Consider the following 21,625-nt stretch of genomic DNA (forward strand, 5'->3'; position numbering starts at 1 on the left):
TGTGAAAACCCAGTGAGCCTCAGCCCCCATATAATGAAGTACTCATGTTTCTAGTGCACTTACCTTTTATGGAATTCTACAGCACTGAAGGAGGCCATTTGGCTCATTCCATCCCTACTGACCTTCTGAAAGGGTGATTCTGTTAGTCCCATGCCTTTCTCTTTCTCCAAAGGCCTTTAAAATGTTGAACATTTAGACAAAAGAACAGAGATGTTTTCAGCATCTTATATAATGGGGGAGGTAGAGAGGGGGGTGGTCTTTGGTTGATACCAGTTCCAATTTAATTAGTTTGGTTTATTATTGTCATGTGTGCAGAGGTACAGTGTAAAGGGCCTGTCCCACCAGCATGCGACTCCATGCGGCAAGCGCAACCTAAAGGGCCTGTCCCACCAGCATGCGCCTGCATGCGGCAAGCGCGACCTAACGCGGTCGCTTGAGACGTACGGCCTTGCGGGGCCGGTCCCACTTCGATCGCTGGAGCCGCATGGAGTTGTGCGGAGCTGGTCCCGACATCGCGCGGGGCTCCGAAAAACTGACCGTGTTTAAAAATTCCGCGCGGCGTGTCACTCACTAGACCTCCGCTCGGCCCCCGCTTCTGGTTTGGTCGCGCTTGCCGCATGCAGGTCGCATGCCCGTGGGACAGGCCCTTTAGGTCGCGCTTGCCGCATGCAGGTCGCATGCCCGTGGGACAGGCCCTTTAAGCGTTTGTTAGCGTGCTACCCAGTCAAAGAAAAGACTATGCATAAATGCAATCAAGCTGTCCATTGTAAGAGTACAGTGTTCAGTGCAAGATAAAGTCTAATAAAGTCCGATTAAAGACAGGTCAAGATCTCCAAGGAGATAGATGGGAGGTCTGGACCATACCTAGCTGATGAGATCCCCGGTCACTTGCCTGATAACAGTTGGGAAGAAATTGCCTCCTGAAGTTTCTGACACCGTGGAATGTTATCTAACAAGACTTCAACTGTAAAACTGCACGAGCCATTACACTTTACGGAAACCAATATATTGGCTTTACTAATCGAAGGTAGTTAGAATCAATCAAATCTCCCTGCTTAATGAGGGAACCTGTGATTTGCAGAATGGTTTCAGCAGACAAACATGCAACTGACATGTAGGTTCCAGTGTAACGCCTCCTCTCCCCATCCCCTGGAGAAGCCCCCTGTATTCAATAGACAATAGGTGCAGGAGTAGGCCATGGGTCAGGAACCTAGGCTGCAGGGCATAGCCAGGACTATTGTGGGAGAAATGTCTCTAGGGCATAGCTGGATCTACCACGTCATGTCCATGGCTTGTTCATATTCATCACCTGAATGTCACCTCCACCAGATGTCACAGGGGGGATTGCTGGCTTAAGAATTACATAATAGTATGATCCAGAATATAAAATGCTGGAGTAACTCAGCAGGACTGGCAGCATCTCTGGAGAGAAGGAATGGGTGCGGTTTATCCAGAGGTGCTGCCTGTCCCGCTGAGTTGCTCCAGCACTTGTTGTCTATCTTTGGTTTGAGCCAGTATCTACAGTACCATCCCACACGTGGTGTGATCCAATTCTACCTGGGCAGGCAGTGTGAGTTTTTACACAAAGGCAGGAGTAAAGAGCTGTAGTTAACAGGTGTGAGTGTTGTCAAGGCTAAAAGAGACCCATTAAGGGCAGGATGTGTCATTGATTGCTGCGTGATTGATCCAAATCCTTTTACAGTTACTTAAGATGTGAATTATCAGACGACTTCTCACTGGCTCCATTCATCTGTGCGAGCAGGAATCTCTCTCCCTCCTCTCTGCCTTTGTCAGGACCAACAAAGACAATGCCAGCTGATGCAGAGAAGCTGTTGGCTGGTGGCACGTGATCAGATCGAGAGGCAGTTCGATGGTAATGCACAGTTGTCGTAGGTCCATGTGAAAGAGCTAATGGTCAAATCTAAAATGAAGAAGGGTTTCGTCCCGAAACGTTGCCTATTTCCTTCGCTCCATAGATGCTGCTGCACCCGCTGAGTTTCTCCAGCATTTTTGTCTACCTTCTAAAATGGAGTTGTTCTTCTACAAAAGCATGGTCTAGCAGAACAAAAGAATGGCTCGGTGCCAAGTCTGAATGACTTTGTAAATTATATGTAACACAATGTGGAGGACAGGTTGTCTTTTCCATAAAGACATTAAGATGGCAGCCTGCAGTAATAACATGTGCTTCATTCAAGGCTATCAAGAAGACAAGATTGAAAAAAAATAGCTGACTCTCCAGAGATTAGTAATAACTTGTAAGGTACACAAAATTGCTGGGGAAACTCAGCAGGTGCAGCAGCATCTATGGAGCGAAGGAAATAGGCGACGTTTCGGGCCGAAACCCTTCTTCAGACAATAACTTGTTACTGGATGAGCTTGATTTTGACCCAGCTTTCCTATATTGTGATAGGCTACAGAATCTTTCAGTCATGCCATATTCAGACTTGGTAGGAATGTTTTACTGATAAGAAAAATGTATAATTTGTTCTGTGAGTGGGAGCTTGAGAAGCACTGAGCAACATTTGTGCTCATTGTAGATCTCGCCACTTCCGTCTGATGAATCATTTAAAGATTGCCATGGTCTACCTTTAATGTTTGTTGCTGTCTGCTTTTTAAGAAACATACTTTGACATCCGTGGGGATAAGAGTGGCCTCTCTCTTCATCTAACAGCCCCCAGAGAAACAACCTCACACCCTTCCTATTCAATCCATGTGTCTCATCCCGGTCAGTCATCCCTGCTCATTCATTTTCACGAAGAACATCACAATGACTGAATCCCCTTCCATTCACTATCTTCTCCTCAGCCCCACCCACCAGAGCCACAAACCGCCACAATGGTATTTATGTCCAGGATAAATAGAGAGAGAAGATCAAAGATCAGAAATCCTTCAAGGGCTGTTGTGTCGACATCTCAGCTGTGGACCAACCTCTTCCATTCATCCCATTGTAATAAAGCCCACGGCATCAGACTGCAAACCACTCACACAAAGTACAAGGAACTGAATGATTTCAACTCGTTACATTCTCTTCCATTGTATCATCATTTATCAAAGTTCAATGTACAATCCTAAACCAACCAGAAAATGTTCAATAATAACGTGCCTCTTTTCATTACTCAATAAAACGGAATGTATGCAGCGCATATTAATTATTATTCACAACTAATTATTTCCTGTAAGGAACATGTTTTGCATAATAAAGAGGCTTCATTCAAGACTCAATAAAAATGTGACTGATTGCATGGACAAGTATAAATATTACAAATTGATTTATTCACACCTGTGGATCCTTGGATAACCCGATCGATGTGTGAAACCAGTGTGCTGTCTTCTATCCCTGAATGCATCTGGCTCTTATTAAAGTGAGTTTGACCAAGCGCGTAATTCTAAACTGTACAAGAGTGTCCTTCCTATTAAGCTACACCGGAACACAGGAGGCTTTTAAACTGCCTGGTTCATGTTATTTTTAATTCATTCTGGCCACATCAGCAGAGTTAACAAAGTTGGGGTTATCCACCAACTCCAGCCTCCCTTCAGCAACTGAAAGCAACCTGTCTTCTTAAACCACTGTGGTGATCAGGAGAAGGCAGGAGTAGGTCATATACACTCTCAGCCCTGTCCCACAGGGATGGCTCAATCTCAACTTGATCAAACTTCCAATTCTCTGACCAATTCTCTTTGCTTTCCACTCTCCAATGATTTAAAAAAAAAACCTACCTTGACTCAGAATATAATTCCTGATCTGATCTTGAGTGCCAGAGATACAAATCATGTTCATAGACATAGGAGCAGAATTAGGCCATCTGCTCTGCCATTCAATCATGGCTGATCTATCTTTCCCTCTTCACCCCTTTCTCCTGCCTTCTCCCCATAACCTTTGACATAGAAACATAGAAAATAGGTGCAGGAGTAGGCCATTCGGCCCTTCGAGCCTGCACCGCCATTCAATATGATCATGGCTGATCATCCAACTCAGTATCCTGTACCTGCCTTCTCTCCATACCCCCTGATCCCTTTAGCCACAAGGGCCACATCTAACTCCCTCTTAAATATAGCCAATGAACTGGCCTCAACTACCTTCTGTGGCAGAGAATTCCACAGATTCACCACTCTCTGTGTGAAAAATGTTTTCCTCATCTCGGTCCTAAAAGATTTCCCCCTTATCCTTAAACTGTGACCCCTTGTTCTGGACTTCCCCAACATCGGGAACAATCTTCCTGCATCTAAGCCTGTCCAACCCCTTAAGAATTTTGTAAGTTTCTATAAGATCCCCCCTCAATCTTCTAAATTTAACTTTACTTGTCAAGAATCTATCAATCTCCGTTTTCAAAACGCACTATAAGCCCCTTGCCTGTCTCATTCGCCAAAGTTATTTCAAGGGAAATTCCCAGAAAGTTTCATATTTAGTCAAAAGAACAAGGGTGGGTGGGAGGGGGGGGGGGGGGGGATGGTCTTTGATTTATTCAATTTTTCAAGTTAGATGAGTTTTGTTATTGTCATGTGTACAGCTTTTGTTTGCCTGCCACCCAGTCAAAGAAGAGCCCGTACATGAATATAATCGAGCTGTCCACAGCGCTCAGATACAGGATAAAGGGCACAGTGTTTAGTACAAGATAACGTCAAATAAAGTCTAACTAAAGACGGTTCGTGATCTCCAAGGAGATAGATGGGAGGAAGGTCTGGACCATACTCTCGCTGATAAGAGGAATGTTCAGTAGCCTGATAACAGCTGGGAAGAAATTGTCGCTGACATTTCTGACACCTTAGAAAGTTACTAATCGAAGGTAGTTAGAATCACTCAAATCTCCCTGCTTAATGAGGGAACCTGTGATTTGCAGAATGTGCTTCTCTGCTTGTCTCTCCACAGATGCTGCTTGACCTGTTGAGATTTTTGCTGTTTTCATTTCAGATTTCTTTGGTTTCGAGATTGCAGAGTTTTTTACTCTGTTTAACAGTGTTCCACGTTTGTGTGTGTCCTTCTACGGAACTGGGCACCTCATATCTCCGCACGCTCTACTCCATTTTACTGATTTTGCCCATTCCCTTCACCAACCCTTTGCTTCCCCTCCCCGCCCACACAGCATCTTCTGCAAGAACACTGGGTGGTCCAGGCTGGACAATGGCGAGCAGGTGATTGGTGAGCAAGTGTCCAGGGCACCTTCTAACATGTTGATAATGACTGAGTAAGGACTGTTTTGGGCAGCAATTATCCAGATTGGATTATCCAATTAGGAACATAAAGGGAGTACATTCAGTCTCTTTATATCATTAACTGGACAAATTCAATCTGGCTCAAGCAGGTTCCCTTTTATCTCCTCTTCTTGTTACATCCTCAAAGAACTTTAATAGATTTGTCAAACATGATGCCCTTTAATAAAACCATGTTGATTCTGCTTAATAATGTTATGATTTGCTAAATGTCTTGTTAATACTCCTTTCATAATGATTTCCAGTATTTTTCCAATTCCAGATGGTAGACAAACGGCTTGTAGTTTCCAGCTTTTTGTCTTTCTTGAATGAGGGTGTTACATTTGCAACTCTCCGATCTGCTGGGGCTCTCCCAGAAATCCAGGGAAGTTAGGTAGATACGACCAAAGATCCTACAGTGAGCAAGATGGTCCACTCGATGAAAAAGACCTAGTACGGCCATGGGCAGGTTCGTGGGTAATTTTCGGCCCCTTTTCCGTAACCGGCTTCCGTCTCCGCACCAAAGATCCCGTAGCGGAGCAAAGATACTAGTGCGGGGACGGAAGCCAGTTACGGAAACATCCGCGTGAAAATCAAAGTTCTTTGGTAAAAATCTTCTCCTCATTTTCAGAATTTAAATTTATTAACACAAACTGTTCCCCCGCAACGTTGATTACACTGCGGGTCGGGTCCAGTTACTGAAATCGATGAAAGAAAAGGCCCACGGTCTGCTCCGTTGCGTACTACACGTCAGCCCATTTCAACTCGTTACATTCTCTTCCATTGTATCATCATTTATCAAAGTTCAATGTACAATCCTAAACCAACCAGAAAATGTTCAAAATAGTGGTCTATCTTGCTCCGCTATAGGATCCTTGGATACGATCGATGCATCAACTCCCTCTGCAGTCATGATGGGAAAACTCTGTGACGCAAAAAATCAGGTCCTTTGGACAAAAATGCTGGAGAAACTCAGCGGGTGAGGCAGCATCTATGGAGCGAAGGAAATAGGCAACGTTTCAGGTCGAGACCCTTCGAAGAAGGAAAAAGGCGACGTTTCGGGTCGAGACCCTTCGGTCTCGACCCAAGACGTTGCCTTTTTCCTTCGCTCCATAGATGCTGCCTCACCCGCTGAGTTTCTCCAGCATTTTTGTCTCCCTTCGATTTTCCAGCATCTGCAGTTCCTTCTTAAACAAGTCCATTGGACATGTGAGTCTTTAGTGGTAACAGACTGCTTCTTACATTTACTCTAGCAACAGAGATTGAACATAGAACATCGAAGAGTACAGCACAAGGGCGATTTCTTCAGACCATAAAGCCTGTGCCAAACATGATGCCAACACCAGTACTTAAAGAAAATAACAAGAAACTGGCAAATATGACCAGAACTTCAACAATGACTTAAAAGGGAGAGAGGACAGCACAGAACAGGAACAGACCTTCGACCCATAATGTGTACGTTCAACATGATGCCAGGTTAAACTAGGCTTCTCTGCCTGCATGCGATGCACATCCCTCCATTCCAAAGTCACCACATGCCTATCCAGAAGAGTTTTTAATGCCACTAACATATCTGCTCCACCACCGCTGCATTCCTGGCCCTCACCCGCCCTCGTTGTAAAATAATTTTCTCCACACACCTCCTTTAAACATTGTCCATCTCACATCAAAGCTATGCCCGTTAGTATTTGATTTTTCCATCCTGGGGAAAAGGTTGTGACTGTCTACCTTATCTATGCATTATTGCTTTAAGCTCATAAATTAATTGTTTTAAGTTCCTCCTACCTGTTGGCCCGTGAGTTTTCTATTATTATTGAGGTGCTCTCAGTATCTTCTGTGGAAGATAAAACATATTTGTTTGAATTCACTGCGTTTCCATGTTTCCCATTATTAATTCCCTCGTGTGATACGAGGCGCCAATATTTAGTTTAGTTATTCTCTTCCTTTTCATTTACTTGTCAAACATTGTCGTCTGTTTTTCTGAGGCTTCTCAGATTAATGTTGTACCTTCTGATGTTTCTTCTCTTCTTCAGAAAACTTGCCCGTTCCAAATCTTCCAGTCAACTACCGATGTTTACATTGTAAGCTTCTCTTTTACAATTTGACACCATCCTCAGCTTTCTTTGTGACCAATGGATTAGATCATCCTTTTTGAGTTGTTTCTCAAGTGTTGAAAATTATGAAATATCACTTTCAATGTCAATGTTTCTCAGCCAGCTTATCGTTCAGACTGTATTTTCCCCATTCCCTCTGGCCACTTCTGCCCTCATGCCTGTGTTATTGCCTTTACTCAATTTCCGATCTACTTTTCCCACTCTCAAACTAAATGTGGAATTCTATCATGTTTGATCGCTCGCAGTGGCTCAGTGGGTAGAGCTACTGCCCCGCAGAGACAGAGACCCGGGCTCGGTCTTGGCCTCAGGTGCTGTCTGTGTGGAGTGCGCACGTTCTCCCTGTGACCGCGTGGGCTTCCTCCGGCTGCACTGGTTTCCTCCCACATACCAAGGACGTGCGGGATGTAGGTTAACTGGGTTTGGTAAAATCGCCCCTGGTGTGTCGGGAGTGGATGTGAAAGTGGCAGAACATAGACCTGGTGTGGACAGGCCATCGATGGGCAGGGTGGACTAGATGGGCTGAAGGACCTGTTTCCATGCTGTATATTTCATTCAGTTCAATCAATCCTTCTTTACCCCGGGATGCTCTCTGTCCCGCTGAGTTACTCCAGCATTTTATGTCTATCTTCAGACCTTCTTAGGCTAAGATTGGACTTCACTTCTTTCTCTCCTTCCCTCTCGCTCTGTCTCTCCACCATTTACTCTTCCTCCACTGCTCTCCTCTCCACTTGCTACCCCCCAACCCCACCCTCCAGCCATTCCTTTCACCTGCCCAGTGTCCACTCTCTGCGTCTACGGCTGATTTGCGCGCGGTGCAAGATTCATCAATCTTCGGCAAGTAGTGTGAGATGCAGTGTGTTCGAAATGGTGACGTTTACTCAATTGAATTGCCTTGTGTACACAGTATATCATACTGGAACCTGATGAGATGTGTCTGAGAATGTAATTCTGAGGCTCTGCACCGTGTGATGTTTCGGCGTTGCTGGCAGTACTGCGTACGCCTGCTTCTGAAGCTCAAGAGACAAATATCCCCTTCCCCTGAGCTTTAGAGGAAGTGAGTTTACTTTACCTGTTTTCACACTGGGTGACAAAGTGAGAGGCCAGAGTGATTCAGACAAGCCGGCACATCATGATTAAAATGAATGATTAACGTCCAATAACAGGGAAAAAGTAACTCGGATAAAATACAGAGTTGGTGCACAAATATAAAGAACTGAAATGAGAATGTGGCACAGAATATGACCACCTGGTGAAGTTAAACCTCTGCCAATCTGTGGCTGAGATCACACCCGTATCTCCCCAGATACCTTCGCCACTAACGTCCATCCTTCCCACAAATTGTACGCTCTGGAGTTTAGAAGGATGAGAGGGTATCTTATTGAAACATATAAGATTATTAAGGGTCTGGACACGCTAGAGGCAGGAAACGTGTTCCCGATGTTGGGGGAGTCCAGAACCAGGGGCCACGTTTTAAGAATAAGGGGTAGGCCATTTAGAACGGAGATGAGGAAACACTTTTTCACCCAGAGAGTTGTGAATCTGTGGAATTCCCTACCACAGAAGGCGGTGGAGGACAATTTACTTAATGTTTTCAAGAGAGAGTTAGACATAACTCTTAAGGCCAACAGAATCTAGGGATATGAGGAAAAGCAGGAACGGGGTACGGATTTTAGATGATCAGCCATGATCGTATTGAATGGTGGTGCTGGCTCGAAGGGCCGTATGACCTACTCCTGCACCTATTTGAATGTTTCTATGTTTAACAACTTATTGGGCGTGCATATCTGTGAATATCTATCCTGGACCCAGCACATTGATACAAGCATGAAGACAGCCCATCAATGCCTCTACTTCCTGAGCAGATTAAGGAGATTTGGAATGTCAACGAATACTCTCTTGAACTTCCACAGGTGTACATTAGAGAGGTTATGGACTGGTTCCATCACCGCCTGGTTCAGCAACTTGAATGCCCAGGAGTGAAAGAGATTACAAAAGGTGGTGAATACTGCCTTGGCCATCATGGCCACTGACCTCCCCACCATCACTAAGAGGCACTGCCTCAACAAGACAACCAACATCGTCAAGGACCCACACCATGCTCTCATTTCACACCTGCATCGGGAAGAAGGTAGAGGAGTCTGAAAACTGTGACGTCCAGGACCAGGAAAAACTTCTTGCGAACAACCATCAGGTCTTCTTCTTCTTCTCCTCGAGTCCACACACAAGATTAGAAGTTGTTCAGCCAGAGCTGAACACACTGCTCGGCATCTCAATCAATACAATCAGTTTTATTCGTCACCTGCACATAAAGCGCAAGTGAAATGAATTTGCCAGCAGCGGTACAATGAAAAAGAACACACAAACACAATAAGAATTTAACACAAACATCCACCACAGCATTCGTCACTGTGGCGAAAGGCACAACATTTGGCCAGTCCTCCTCCATTTCCCCCGTGGTCGGGACCTCAACCCTCCGCAGCCGTCTCTACGGGGAGTCCAGATGTGTGGACAAGGTAAAAAGTCCAGGTAAGTCCTGAATCGGTGCTTCCCTAAAGGAGACTGCGGCTTCAGGTTGGTGTAGGCATCTGCATGCAATGGTGCCTGTCTTGTGCTGCTTGTGTTTCTATTGCATGGTGTTGGAGAGATTGGTGAAAACAGATCGACGTTGCACTCTTTCCTTGACCCCAACCATTAGGTCACTGAACACGACTGCCTTGGCTGCACTAGTTATTTTAGTTTTTGTACGATATTGAGTTTTATTATTTATTGAACTTCTCTATCTTTGAATTCTGTGTTGACAAACTTGTTGTGCTGCTCAAGTAAGAATGTACTTGATTCCCTTTGTTTTTATTGATATATTTTGACTTTTCAAGCTATTCCATATTTCATGCCCCTTGTTCCAATTTATTTTGGTAGAAGGCCAAATTGTTGACAACACTGTGAGTGGCGTCTAGTTTTGCGTTTGGTTGGCAAGGCTTATCCCCGCCAGCTTTCACAACTGCATTGCAACGTGGAACGGTTCTGTGTTGGAACATATGACAATAAAACACTCTTGACTCTCTGGGAAGAGAAGAAACTAAATGTCATTAAACGTAGGCTGACTGTCCATGACATTGTTCTGTTCTCTCTTAAGTTTCTGTCCAACTTTCCTCCAAAGCCACCAGTTGATGCTGCTTGCACCATCCCTCCTGGGAGTGACATCCAGATGACAACTGGTCAGGTTGGAAGAGCCGCATCACACATCCTTTTGTACCTTTCAACTCAGATTTATAAGCTGAGCCTCTCTTCTTTGAACCATGGCTTTCGAAACCTCCTCAGTAAAATCAACCTGGGTCAACATGCATCACCTGGATCAACATGCATCATCTATCCTTTGTTGGTCTGTAACAACGCCTGAACTCCAATCGAACAAAACACAAAGTGCTGGAGGAACTCTGTGGGTCAGGCAATGGGACAGAAGACAATTCAGGTCAGGACCCTTCTTCAGACTGATGAAGACAGATGCCGAGTTTCTTCAGCGATTTGTACTGTGTCGTTCATGAGATTGTCGCTGCCTCTGGGACCCTGCAGTGTGCATTTGGGGAACTGAATGCTCTTCATCACATTTGTGGTGACACTTCAGAGGTGTTTCATTTGCTACAAAGCAATTGAAAAGTACTAAGGTCATGACAGGAATGTCGACCTTTCTTTTAGAGTCTGTCAGGAGGATCCCACAATTAGATTCATGACCCCTCCCAAATCTCCACGCTGCGGACGCAACTCTCAGAGGAACCGTTCCATGTAGCGCAATGCCACGTTGCAATGCAGTTGTGAAAGCTGGCGGGGATAAGCCTTGCCAACCAAACGCAAAACTAGACGCCACTCACAGCGTTGTCAACAAGTTGGTCTTCTTCCGAAATAAATTGGAACAAGGGGACTTGAAAGATGGAATAACTTGAAAAGTAAAAATGTATCAATAAAAACCAAAGAGAATCAAATGAGGACCAAGGTTCAGCACATCAGTGGAATTCCTACACCGTCAAATCCAAGGTAGACAAAAGTGCTAGAGAAACTCAGTGGGTGCAGCAGCATCTATGGGGCGAAGGAAATAGGCAACGTTTCGGGCTATTAGTTTAGTTTAGTTTACAGCGTAGAAACAGGTCCTTCAGCCCACAGTTTTCGCCGAACACCTCCGCTCGGTCCGCTTTAACCAACCTGATCTCCCGGTGGCTCAGCACTTCAACTCCCCCTCCCATTCCGAATCCGACCTCTCTGTCCTGGGCCTCCTCCATGGCCAGAGTGAGCACCACCGGAAATTGGAGGAGCAGCACCTCATATTCCGCTTGGGCCGTCTGCACCCTAGCGGTATAAACATTGACTTCTCCAATTTCCGGTAGCCCTTGCTGTCTCCTCCCTTTCTCAGCTCTCCCTCAGCCCTCGGGCTCCTCCTCTTCCTTTCTCCTTTCTTCTCCCCCCCCCCCCACCCTACATCAGACTGAAGAAGGGTTTCATCCCGAAACGTTGCCTATTTCCTTCGCTCCATAGATGCTGCTGCACCCGCTGAGTTTCTCCAGCACTTTTGTCTACCTTCGATTTTCCAGCTTCTGCAGTTCCTACTTAATCACCATCAAATCCAATCCATCTTCAGAGACTATCCATGCTGCTGACCCTACTACTTGAGGTCACTGCAGAACGACCGTTCAGCTGATGTGTCGGAAAGGGCAATTAGTTCTTTCTCCAAATGGAATTGTCATCGTGGACGTGGATGCTGCCAAGGGACCTTCATATGGAAAATTAATACCTGTCAGCTAAATTATTTCCAGCGATTACTGCTGACCTCAGCGAGCACCTCACTCTTTGTCCCCACGGGCTAACTCCTGCATAGCTCTCGTTCAACATTCAGTACGAGAGCAGAGAGATGAAGACAGCGGAGCAGTCCTGGTAATTACTAACTAAACATTCAATGATTTACTGAAATGTTACTGCAGTAACTAATTCTCGGAGCAGTGGTTGTATTTTAAATCTAAATAATGGAACAGGTCAGATTGGGATCAAGTGTTTAATGATTCAACTTCTCGCTAATATGGTTTAAATTCCAGAAGCGGTCTGCTGGAAGGTGAATAAAGACAGCGGCTAGGACAAGATCAAGGCCAACGTGTGGCTAAAAGCATCACCTTCTCCAACCCACTCACACTCCAGCAGCAATCACTTCTGACATGCGGCAAGTTGAGGTGGTGGGTGGCTACGAGCTGCTACGGGTTCTCACTGCCGTTCAATGTGAGTGGGTGCGGGGAGAGTGAGCTGCGTGCGTCATTGAGGTGCTGACCACAACACAGAGTGCTGGAGGAACTCAATGGGTCAGGTGGAACGTGTATGGGAATGGACAGACAAATGTTTCACACCTGACCCAAAACATCACCTGCCCATTAATAATAATAATAATAATAATAATAATAATGTCTTTATTTATATAGCACATTTTTAGTCAACTTGCATTGACCCCAAAGTGCTTCACATAATTACATCCACACACACAGGCAAAGGTGGGTGAAGTGTCTTGCCCAAGGACACACACAGGCAAAGGTGGGTGAAGTGTCTTGCCCAAGGACACAACGACAGTATGCACTCCAAGCGGGATTCGAACCAGCTACCTACCGGTTGCCAGCCGAACACTTAGCCCATTGTGCCATCTGTCGTCCCTCCATTCTCTCCATAGATGCTGCCTAACCTGCTGAGTTGCTCCAGCACTTTGTGTTTTGCTGTCAGTACGAGTCACAGTGTTGGTGTGAGTCAGTGTGAGTTAGCATGCCAGTGTGGTGTGAGAAAGTGTGAGTTGGTGCAAGTCACCCTGACACTACCTGACTGACTTGTGTAACCATTGCTGGAAGCTATGATGCATTCAGAAGCAGAATGAAGTGGAAGGCTTTGATGTCTGTTTGGTCACGGTTGTTAGTTTATTTTGTGGTTACTGGTGGTCAGCGGTTGTAGATTCTTCTGCAAAAACAAGTATTGATGATTCGATGGAGAGATTAGGAGCTAAAAGACATCTGCACCATTTTCTCTTCTGAGGGCAGTGACGTCTGGTCAAGGAGCTTGAGATCGTACAGGCAGATCTTCTGTGCCCTACTTGCTCTTTGCTCAAGATTATATCTTGCGGACCTGACAGATTAGCCTGATTGGGGTCTTTACCTGTTTCCCTTGCACAACCCTCACGGATTCTGGCCAGAGCAACCTTGGCCTTTGGAGAGGGGGGGGGGGGGGGGGTGGGGCAGTTACTTGGTTTGTTGTTTTGAGGGAGAATACTAAGAAAGAGGACATGAAGACATGTTTTTTTGCTGAAGTTTGAAGGATCAATAGCCAAAGAGCAAGAATCAAGGTGATTGGGAACTGGGTCCCAATGGACATAATGAGAGACTAGCCCATTGCCACGGGGTCTTTAGGGGAACAATCTGGCCAGTCCCCCCTCTCCAATCTCTCTCTGCAAAAGAAGAAAGGTTGGCACAAGAATAACCATTTTTGTTACAGTTTAGATTTGGATGCAGAACCCGACATTGTGATGTAAATACATGCACTGGTCATTTGCTGAAGGAAATTGGATCAATGCTTGAAGGAGAAACTTTCCAGGGACTGGAACTAACTGCACCGGTCCATCAGAGAGCTGGTGTAGACGCAGAGGGCTGAACGTGTAGGTAGGAAGATGCTGGGTGAAGATAGACACAAAATGCTGGCGTAACTCAGCGGGACAGGCAGCATCTCTGGATAGAAGGAATGGGTGACGAATCGGGTTGAGACCATTCTTCAGACTGGAGAAGGGCCTCGATTCGAAATGTCACCCATTCCTTCTCTCCAGAGATGCTGCCTGTCCCGCTGAGTTACGCCAGCATTTTGTGTCTATCTTCAATGGCCTGAATGGCCCTGTTCTACACTGCACTCACTATGAGGCCCCGTCTACTGCAGTTGTACAGGGTCTTGGTGAGACCACACCTGGAGTATTGCGTACAGTTTTGGTCTCCAAATCTGAGGAAGGACATTATTGCCATAGAGGGAGTGCAGAGAAGGTTCACCAGACTGATTCCTGGGATGTCAGGACTGTCTTATGAAGAAAGACTGGATAGACTTGGTTTATACTCTCTAGAATTTAGGAGATTGAGAGGGGATCTTATAGAAACTTACAAAATTCTTAAGGGGCTAGATGCAGGAAGATTGCTCCCGATGTTGGGGAAGTCCAGGACAAGGGGTCACAGCTTAAGGATAAGGGGGAAATCCTTTAAAACCGAGATGAGAAGAACTTTTTTTCACACAGAGAGTGGTGAATCTCTGGAACTCCCTGCCACAGAGGGTAGTCGAGGCCAGTTCATTGGCTATATTTAAGAGGGAGTTAGATGTGGCCCTTGTGGCTAAGGGGATCAGAGGGTATGGAGAGAAGGCAGGTACGGGATACCGAGTTGGATGATCAGCCATGATCATATTGAATGGGGGTGCAGGCTCGAAGGGCCGAATGGCCTACTCCTGCACCTAATTTCTATGTTTCTATGTTTCTATGTCATTGGATCCCTGTTGACACTTGAGCTGACATTGACAATGTGGGTAATGGTGGAAGAATCAGTTGCCACTTTATTCATACCATAAGTGGATATTTAACTTCCAGGAAGTTATAGGTTTGCCTAGAAAGCACCGCCAGGGGAAACAGCTCTCCTTGTTCTTAAATATTTAGTTGAGAGCAAATGAAAATGCTGGTCTACATAACAGTTAGTACTAAATCCTTCAGAGTTTAATTGTTTAATTTAAGGTCCTTATGAGGTAAAGTACCTAGAAAGTTTCCGAGTACATTGGCTCAAATCTTATTACCATAAATCCACTCAAGGAACATTTAACAGCATAGTTACAACTTAATAATGTAGGAAATGAGACCAAGACCAGCATTTCAATGGAGAATATTTCTACACGTCTGGGGCTAGATTTTTATACGTCCATGGAACTGGATGGATTAATAAACCAGTATCATTACTGATGAACAGCATTTATAATAACGGAGTAATATCAAATGCTGGATAAGTGGAAACATTAAATTTCAAATTCTCCAGCACCTTACCCATTCACTCATTGTACTGTATATAGAACTGCAGTAGACTCAAGTACCTTCTGATCTAATCACAGACTACCAACAGCTTAAGGTTTCTGGGTATGCGAATGTCTCAAGATCTCTCCCACACCCAGCATGTTAATGCAATCATAAATAAAGCTCATCAACACTTCTACTTCTCTGGGAGATTGAAGAAATTTGGGTATGTCAATGAATACTCTATTAAATGTCATCCGTGGAGAACATACTGACTGACTGCATCTCAGTCTAGTTTGGCAAGGATCTCATCAGTTTAGTTTAGTTTAGAGATACAGCGCGGAAACAGGCTCTTTGGCCCACCGAGGCCGCACCGACCAGCGATCCCCGCACACTAACACTATCCTACACACACTAGGGACAATTTTACATTTACACCAAGCCAATTAACCTACAAACCTGTACGTCTTTTGAGTGTGGGAGAGGGAACCCAAGATCTCTGAGAAAACCCACGCAGGTCACGGGGAGAACGCACAAACTCCGTACAGACAGCGCCCGTAGTCAGGATCGAACCCAGGACTCTGGTGCTGTGAGGCAGCAACTCTACCGCTGAGCCACCGTGCTGATGTGATTATGGTTCAGTTTGTGTTGCTCTTGGATTTAGTTTAGTTTAGTATTTTGGGATGTTGGGAGGCACCTGGAGAAACCCCACGCTGGTCAGCGGGTGGTGAATCTGTGGAACTCTTTGCCACTGAAGTCTGTGCAGGCCATTACAAAGGATATTTTTAAGGCAGAGGTAGATAGATTCTTGATTAGTACGGGCATCAGGGGTTATGGGGAGAAGGCAGGAGAATGGGGTTAGGAGGGAGAGATAGATCAGCCATGATTGAACGGTGGAGTGGAGTGGACATGAGGGGCCGAATGGCCTAATTCTGCTCCTATAACTTATGAAGTTATAGCCGCAGCAGCATTGGCTCTAATCTCCTCGCTTTGTTGCCACCAGCTCAATGTGAACCTCCCCGAGCACACGTCACCCGCACACAAATCTGTTCCGCAGGTGTACACTAATAAGAGGTGCACGTTGTGAGTTCAGTCGTTTTACATCAATGTCACAATACATACATTGCAACAATTACTGCATTCCAGAAATAATCATTTTACAGTGGAAAAGCGAGTGGTTGATCATCGCAATCCGGTGAGTTTATATTGCTGATGCTCACCAGGTAAGTCAGACTCCAATTTGTTTCTAATGAAGGAATTGGTAAAGAAGACAAGAATATATCCCTGCATTCTTTCAAGATTAAACAAATCATGGCTCTCTCCAGTTGGCAGAGTGCAGATGAGAACCAGGTATTGTTTCAAATGTCAGAGATATTATGAATATATGAAGATAGACACAAATGGTGGGCGGCGCGACTCTCGTCAGCAGCGGCCTCTGCAGTCCGTCTGCGTTTTTATTATTTTATGTCTATGTTTTTATGTAGTTTTTGTTATTTTTGTTGGGGTATGTGTGTGGGGGGGTTGGGGGTAACTTTTAAATCTCTCCCTGCACGGGAGACCCGACCTTTTCTTTGTCGGGTCTCCGTTGTCGTTGGGGCTGCAACGAGGAGCGGCCTCCAACAGGAAGACCGGGGGCTGTGGTGCCGACTACTCACCTCACCGTCGCGGAGCTGGCCGAGTCCAGAGCGGGTGGAGCTGTGGTGGACGCTGCTGCGGCCCGACCTCCGGAGATTCGGAGGTTGCAACTGCGGGTCTGGCGGACGGCGGCACCGGGAGCCCGCGGGTCCCTGGAGGGAGACCGCTTTTCAGGGCTCCCGCAACGGCGACTTCTCCCGCCCGAGTTGCGGGGTTGAAGAGCTCCTGGAGCGGGGCCTTACACCATCGCCCCGCGCGGCTTGGAATGGCCAAGGGACTCTGCGAGCGCACGCTGGGGGCTCTAACATCAAGAACCCGGTGTGCGACCTTGCATCATCCGGCGTGGCTTTAATGGCCGCGGGACAATCGCCATCGCCCGCCGGGGGCTTTGACTTTGACTCTGACATCGGGGGGGAGAGTGCAGTGGAGAGATAAGTTTTTTTGGCCTTCCATCACAGCAATGTGATGGATGTTTATGTAAATTATGTTGTGTCTTGGGTCTATTTGTTTGTAATGTATGGCTGCAGAAACGACATTTCGTTTGGACCTCAAGGGGTCCAAATGACAATAAATTGAATTGTATTGTATTGTATTGTATTGTATTGTATTGTATTGTATTGTATAAAATGCTGGAGTAGCTCAGCGGGACAGGCAGAGTGATCCATCTCTCCCTCCTAACCCCATTCTCCTGCCTTCTCCCCATAACCCGACACCCGTACTAATCAAGAATCTATCTATCTCTAATCTCTGCCTTAAAAACATCCACTGACTTTGCCACCACAGCTGTCTGTGGCAATGAATTCCACAGATTCACCACCCTCTGACTAAAGACATTCCTCCTCTCCAGCATCTCTGGACAGGAGGGATGGGTGACGTTTCGGGTCGAGACCCTTCTTCAGAAACAGACCATCTTGCTGTACACATGCTCACTCCTGCAGCCACATGCCTTCCCCTAGCGTTCCCCCTTTGGCCAACTGAATATGCCACGGCCTACAACTCAGTTACAAGTATCCGACACATTATATTCACCCCACTTTGACCAACTGCCCCACCGTTGACCACTTGCCTGCACGATAGGGCCACCTTGCAGTGGACATTACATTTACTAACTCACACCTTGCAGGGATGTGGAACAAGGGGAAACCACACTGTCACAGAGAAAGTGTGCAAACTCCACACAGACAGTGCTGGAGGTCAGGATTGAACCCAGGTCACTGGAGTTGTGTGTGAAGCAGTGGATCCACAGTACCTGCACCCACTGCCCATCCTTATCTCTAAATCTCTAATTCTGCCCCGTCCTGATCAAATGTTACCTGTTGTCACCACAGGTGTACTTGTCTTCTTGACTATTGCAGACGCCAAAGGTTTTATTGTATTCTGGAAATAAATAAAGTGTATTTTAAAAATAAAAAATGGTTTAAAACCATTTTGGTTTAGCTTCTACCCCAGCGGTATGAACATTGACTTCTCTAACTTCAATCCTTACTTTCCCTCTCTCTCCATCCCTCCCCCTTCCCAGTTTTCCTCCCTGCCTGACCATCTCCGACTACATTTTATCTCTGTTTGCTTTGTTGTCACCTTCTCCCAGCGAACACTGATCTCTTCCACATCTCCCTTGATCTCCATCCCCTTTGTCCTGTTTTCACACCTTACACTTCCTTATCTATGTATCTCTCTCTCTCTCTCCCCTGACATCAGTCTGAATAAGGGTCTCGACGCGAAACGTCACCCATTCCTTCTCTCCAGAGATGCTGCCTGTCCCGCTGAGTTACTCCAGCACTCTGTGTCTCATTGTTTTGAATTTAGTTTGAGCTACACCTCGTTATGGTCCACTTCAGTGCCTGAACAACACAAAGGCATTGATCTGAATACTGTCAGGAAGCATCTCTGATATTCGCCTGGGTTGGATGAAATTTGTCTTTGATTAAAAGTGATACCCAAAGAGTGACTGTATAAAGGGCCTGTCCCACTTTCACGACCTAATTCACGACCTCTGCCGAGTTTGCCCTTGACTTATACTCGCAGCATGGTCGTCACGAGGTCGTAGGTAGGTCGTAGCAGGCCCTAATGCTAGTCGTAGATACTCGTGGCATCAAGTAGGACGGGGCGTTTTTCTAGCCTGATGAAAAATGTCCACAAGTAAAAAAGGTGGTGAAAGTGGGACAGGCCCTTGAGCAGTCTGTGGTGGCTTGTTTTAAGTCAAGATTTCCAATACATCTCAGACTGATGTATAAACTCTAGAGCATGTATGTTGCATATTGAATGACAAACAGACTCTAAAGTTTCATACCATCACAAACATAATTTAACCAAATCTTGTTGCTATCAATTAATCCAGAATTGCAACAAATCCATGAAAACACGAGAATTACATTAAGTTTTAAATACAAACGGAGTTCTTGACTTTTTATCTGAAAAGCAGCAGCTTATTACCCAGTTGCATTATCAAATATTGATTGCCTGTTTCCTTTTGTCTCATTACAATCGGAGTCTTCAGTCCACATGTTTAATCTTGTCACTAAGTGCTGGAGGAACTCAGTAGGTCAAGCAGCATCTGTAAATGGAGCTGGAAGACAAGACTGGGGCAAAGGCAAGAGGTGAGGGAAGATGTGGCTGTGGTAGTGAGCCTGGGTTAGATCATGGTCAAACTGTGGGAACCACAGAGAGGGATCAGTCACAGACGCCTGTCGGAGAGAGGAGGAGAACTTCTTCAAAGTCGACCTAAGTGAGTTCCTCCAGTACTTTGTGTTTTGCTCAGGATTGCAGGGAGTGCAGCGTAGGTTCACCAGGTTAATTCCCGGGATGGCGGGACTGTCATATGCTGAGAGAATGGAGCAGCTGGGCTTGTACACTCTGGAGTTTAGAAGGATGAGAGGGCATCTCATTGAAACATATAAGATTGTTAAGGGCTTGGACACGCTAGAGGCAGGAAACATGTTCCCGATGTTGGGGGAGTCCTGAACCAGAGGCCACAGTTTAAGAATAAGGAGTAAGCCATTTAGAACGGAGACGAGGAAACACTTTTTCTCACAGAGACTGCTGAGTGTGGAATTCTCTGCCTCAGAGGGCGGTGGAGGCAGGTTCTCTGGATGCTTTCAAGAGAGAGCTAGATATGGCTCTTAAAGATAACAGAGTCAGGGGATATGGGGAGAAGGCAGGAACAGGTTACTGATTGGGGATGATCAGCCATGATCGCATTGAATGGCGGTACAGGCTCGAAGGGCCGAATGGCCTGCTCCTGCGCCCATTGTCCACTGATTCCAGCATCTGCAGTTTCTTGTGTTGCTATGCCCTTTCTTAAATTTTCATCTATTTTTTAATTTTCATCTATTGTACGGGCACCTGGCTTCATCACTGACATTGTAAGTGCACAAAATCCATAAGCTCAAATTAATGTCAGAATAGCACCACATAAACTATTTTTCACCCAACTGTGGGTGTCAATGAATCAACCGTGTTGCGATTATTCCCACTAGAGAGAATCCAATGGATAACAATATTCCCTGGTGATAATCTATTAAATCCCTATCAACCAGATCCACTTTCATTTCAGTCAGAGTGAATATAACCCCCAACAGATGGACGACAGATGGCACAATGGGCTAAGTGTTCGGCTGGCAACCGGAAGGTAGCTGGTTCGAATCCCGCTTGGAGTGCATACTGTCGTTGTGTCCTTGGGCAAGACACTTCACCCACCTTTGCCTGTGTGTGTCCTTGGGCAAGACACTTCACCCACCTTTGCCTCTGTGTGTGTAGATGTAATTATGTGAAGCACTTTGGGGTCAATGCAAGTTGACTAAAAATGTGCTATATAAATAAAGAAATTTAATTTTTAATTTAACATAAGACAGCTCAGTTGCACCGTTTAAACTTACATCACATTCTGATATAAATGTGCCCACTGGCCTTCATCAGTCAAGGAATTGAGTGTAGGTGTTGGGAGGTAATGTTGCAGTTGTACAAGACATTGATGAGGCTGAATTGGAAGATTGTGTATAGTTTTGGTCAACCAGTCATAGGAAAGATGACGTTAAGCTGGTGGAGTGCAGAGAGAGGCACAAGGATGTGTTCAGGACTCGATGTGCTGAGTTCTATGTGGAGGTTGGGAGGACCAGGACCTTTTCCCTCAGGGTTCAGGAGGCTGAGGGGTGATCTTGTAGAGGCAGGTCCAATAACAGAGTTTAAAAGACATTTGGACAGGTGCATGATCAGTAAATGTTCAGAGTGATATGGATCAGAAGGCAAGTGGGATGAGCTGACATGGGGCATCTCGCTGGCACGGAGGAGATGGGCCAAAGGGCCTGTTTCTGTGCCGTGTATGACTCTATGTAAGGGAGGAGGAGCTTCACTTCCCATTGTATCAAACTCCACTCACTTCCGAAGATCAACGGGTGACGTTTCAGCCTGAAGAAGCTCGGACACTAACAGCGACAATCAGCCCCAGAAATGCAGCAATCCTGACATCTGGCGGAAGAATCTCTCCGTTTGATGAAGGGTCTCGACCCGAAACGTCACCCATTCCTTCTCTCCAGAGATGCTGCCTGTCCCGCTGAGTTACTCCAGCAATTTGTGGCGGCCTTCGGTTTAAACCAGCATCTGCAGTTCCTTCCTACTCATTTTCTCTACATGTGGGGCCACACACCGTCCAGTT

The 21,625-nt window shown here is 45.8% G+C and overlaps 1 protein-coding gene across 1 annotated transcript in view; it reads left to right on the forward strand.

The window, feature by feature from the left end:
* The window catches only part of mtmr10 (myotubularin related protein 10), a 902,395-nt gene that overhangs the window by 873,413 nt on the left and 7,357 nt on the right, over window positions 1-21,625 (forward strand). The window lies entirely within an intron of this gene.

This window comes from Amblyraja radiata, chromosome X (assembly GCF_010909765.2).
Source record: "Amblyraja radiata isolate CabotCenter1 chromosome X, sAmbRad1.1.pri, whole genome shotgun sequence".
Classification (NCBI taxonomy): Eukaryota; Metazoa; Chordata; class Chondrichthyes; order Rajiformes; family Rajidae; genus Amblyraja; species Amblyraja radiata.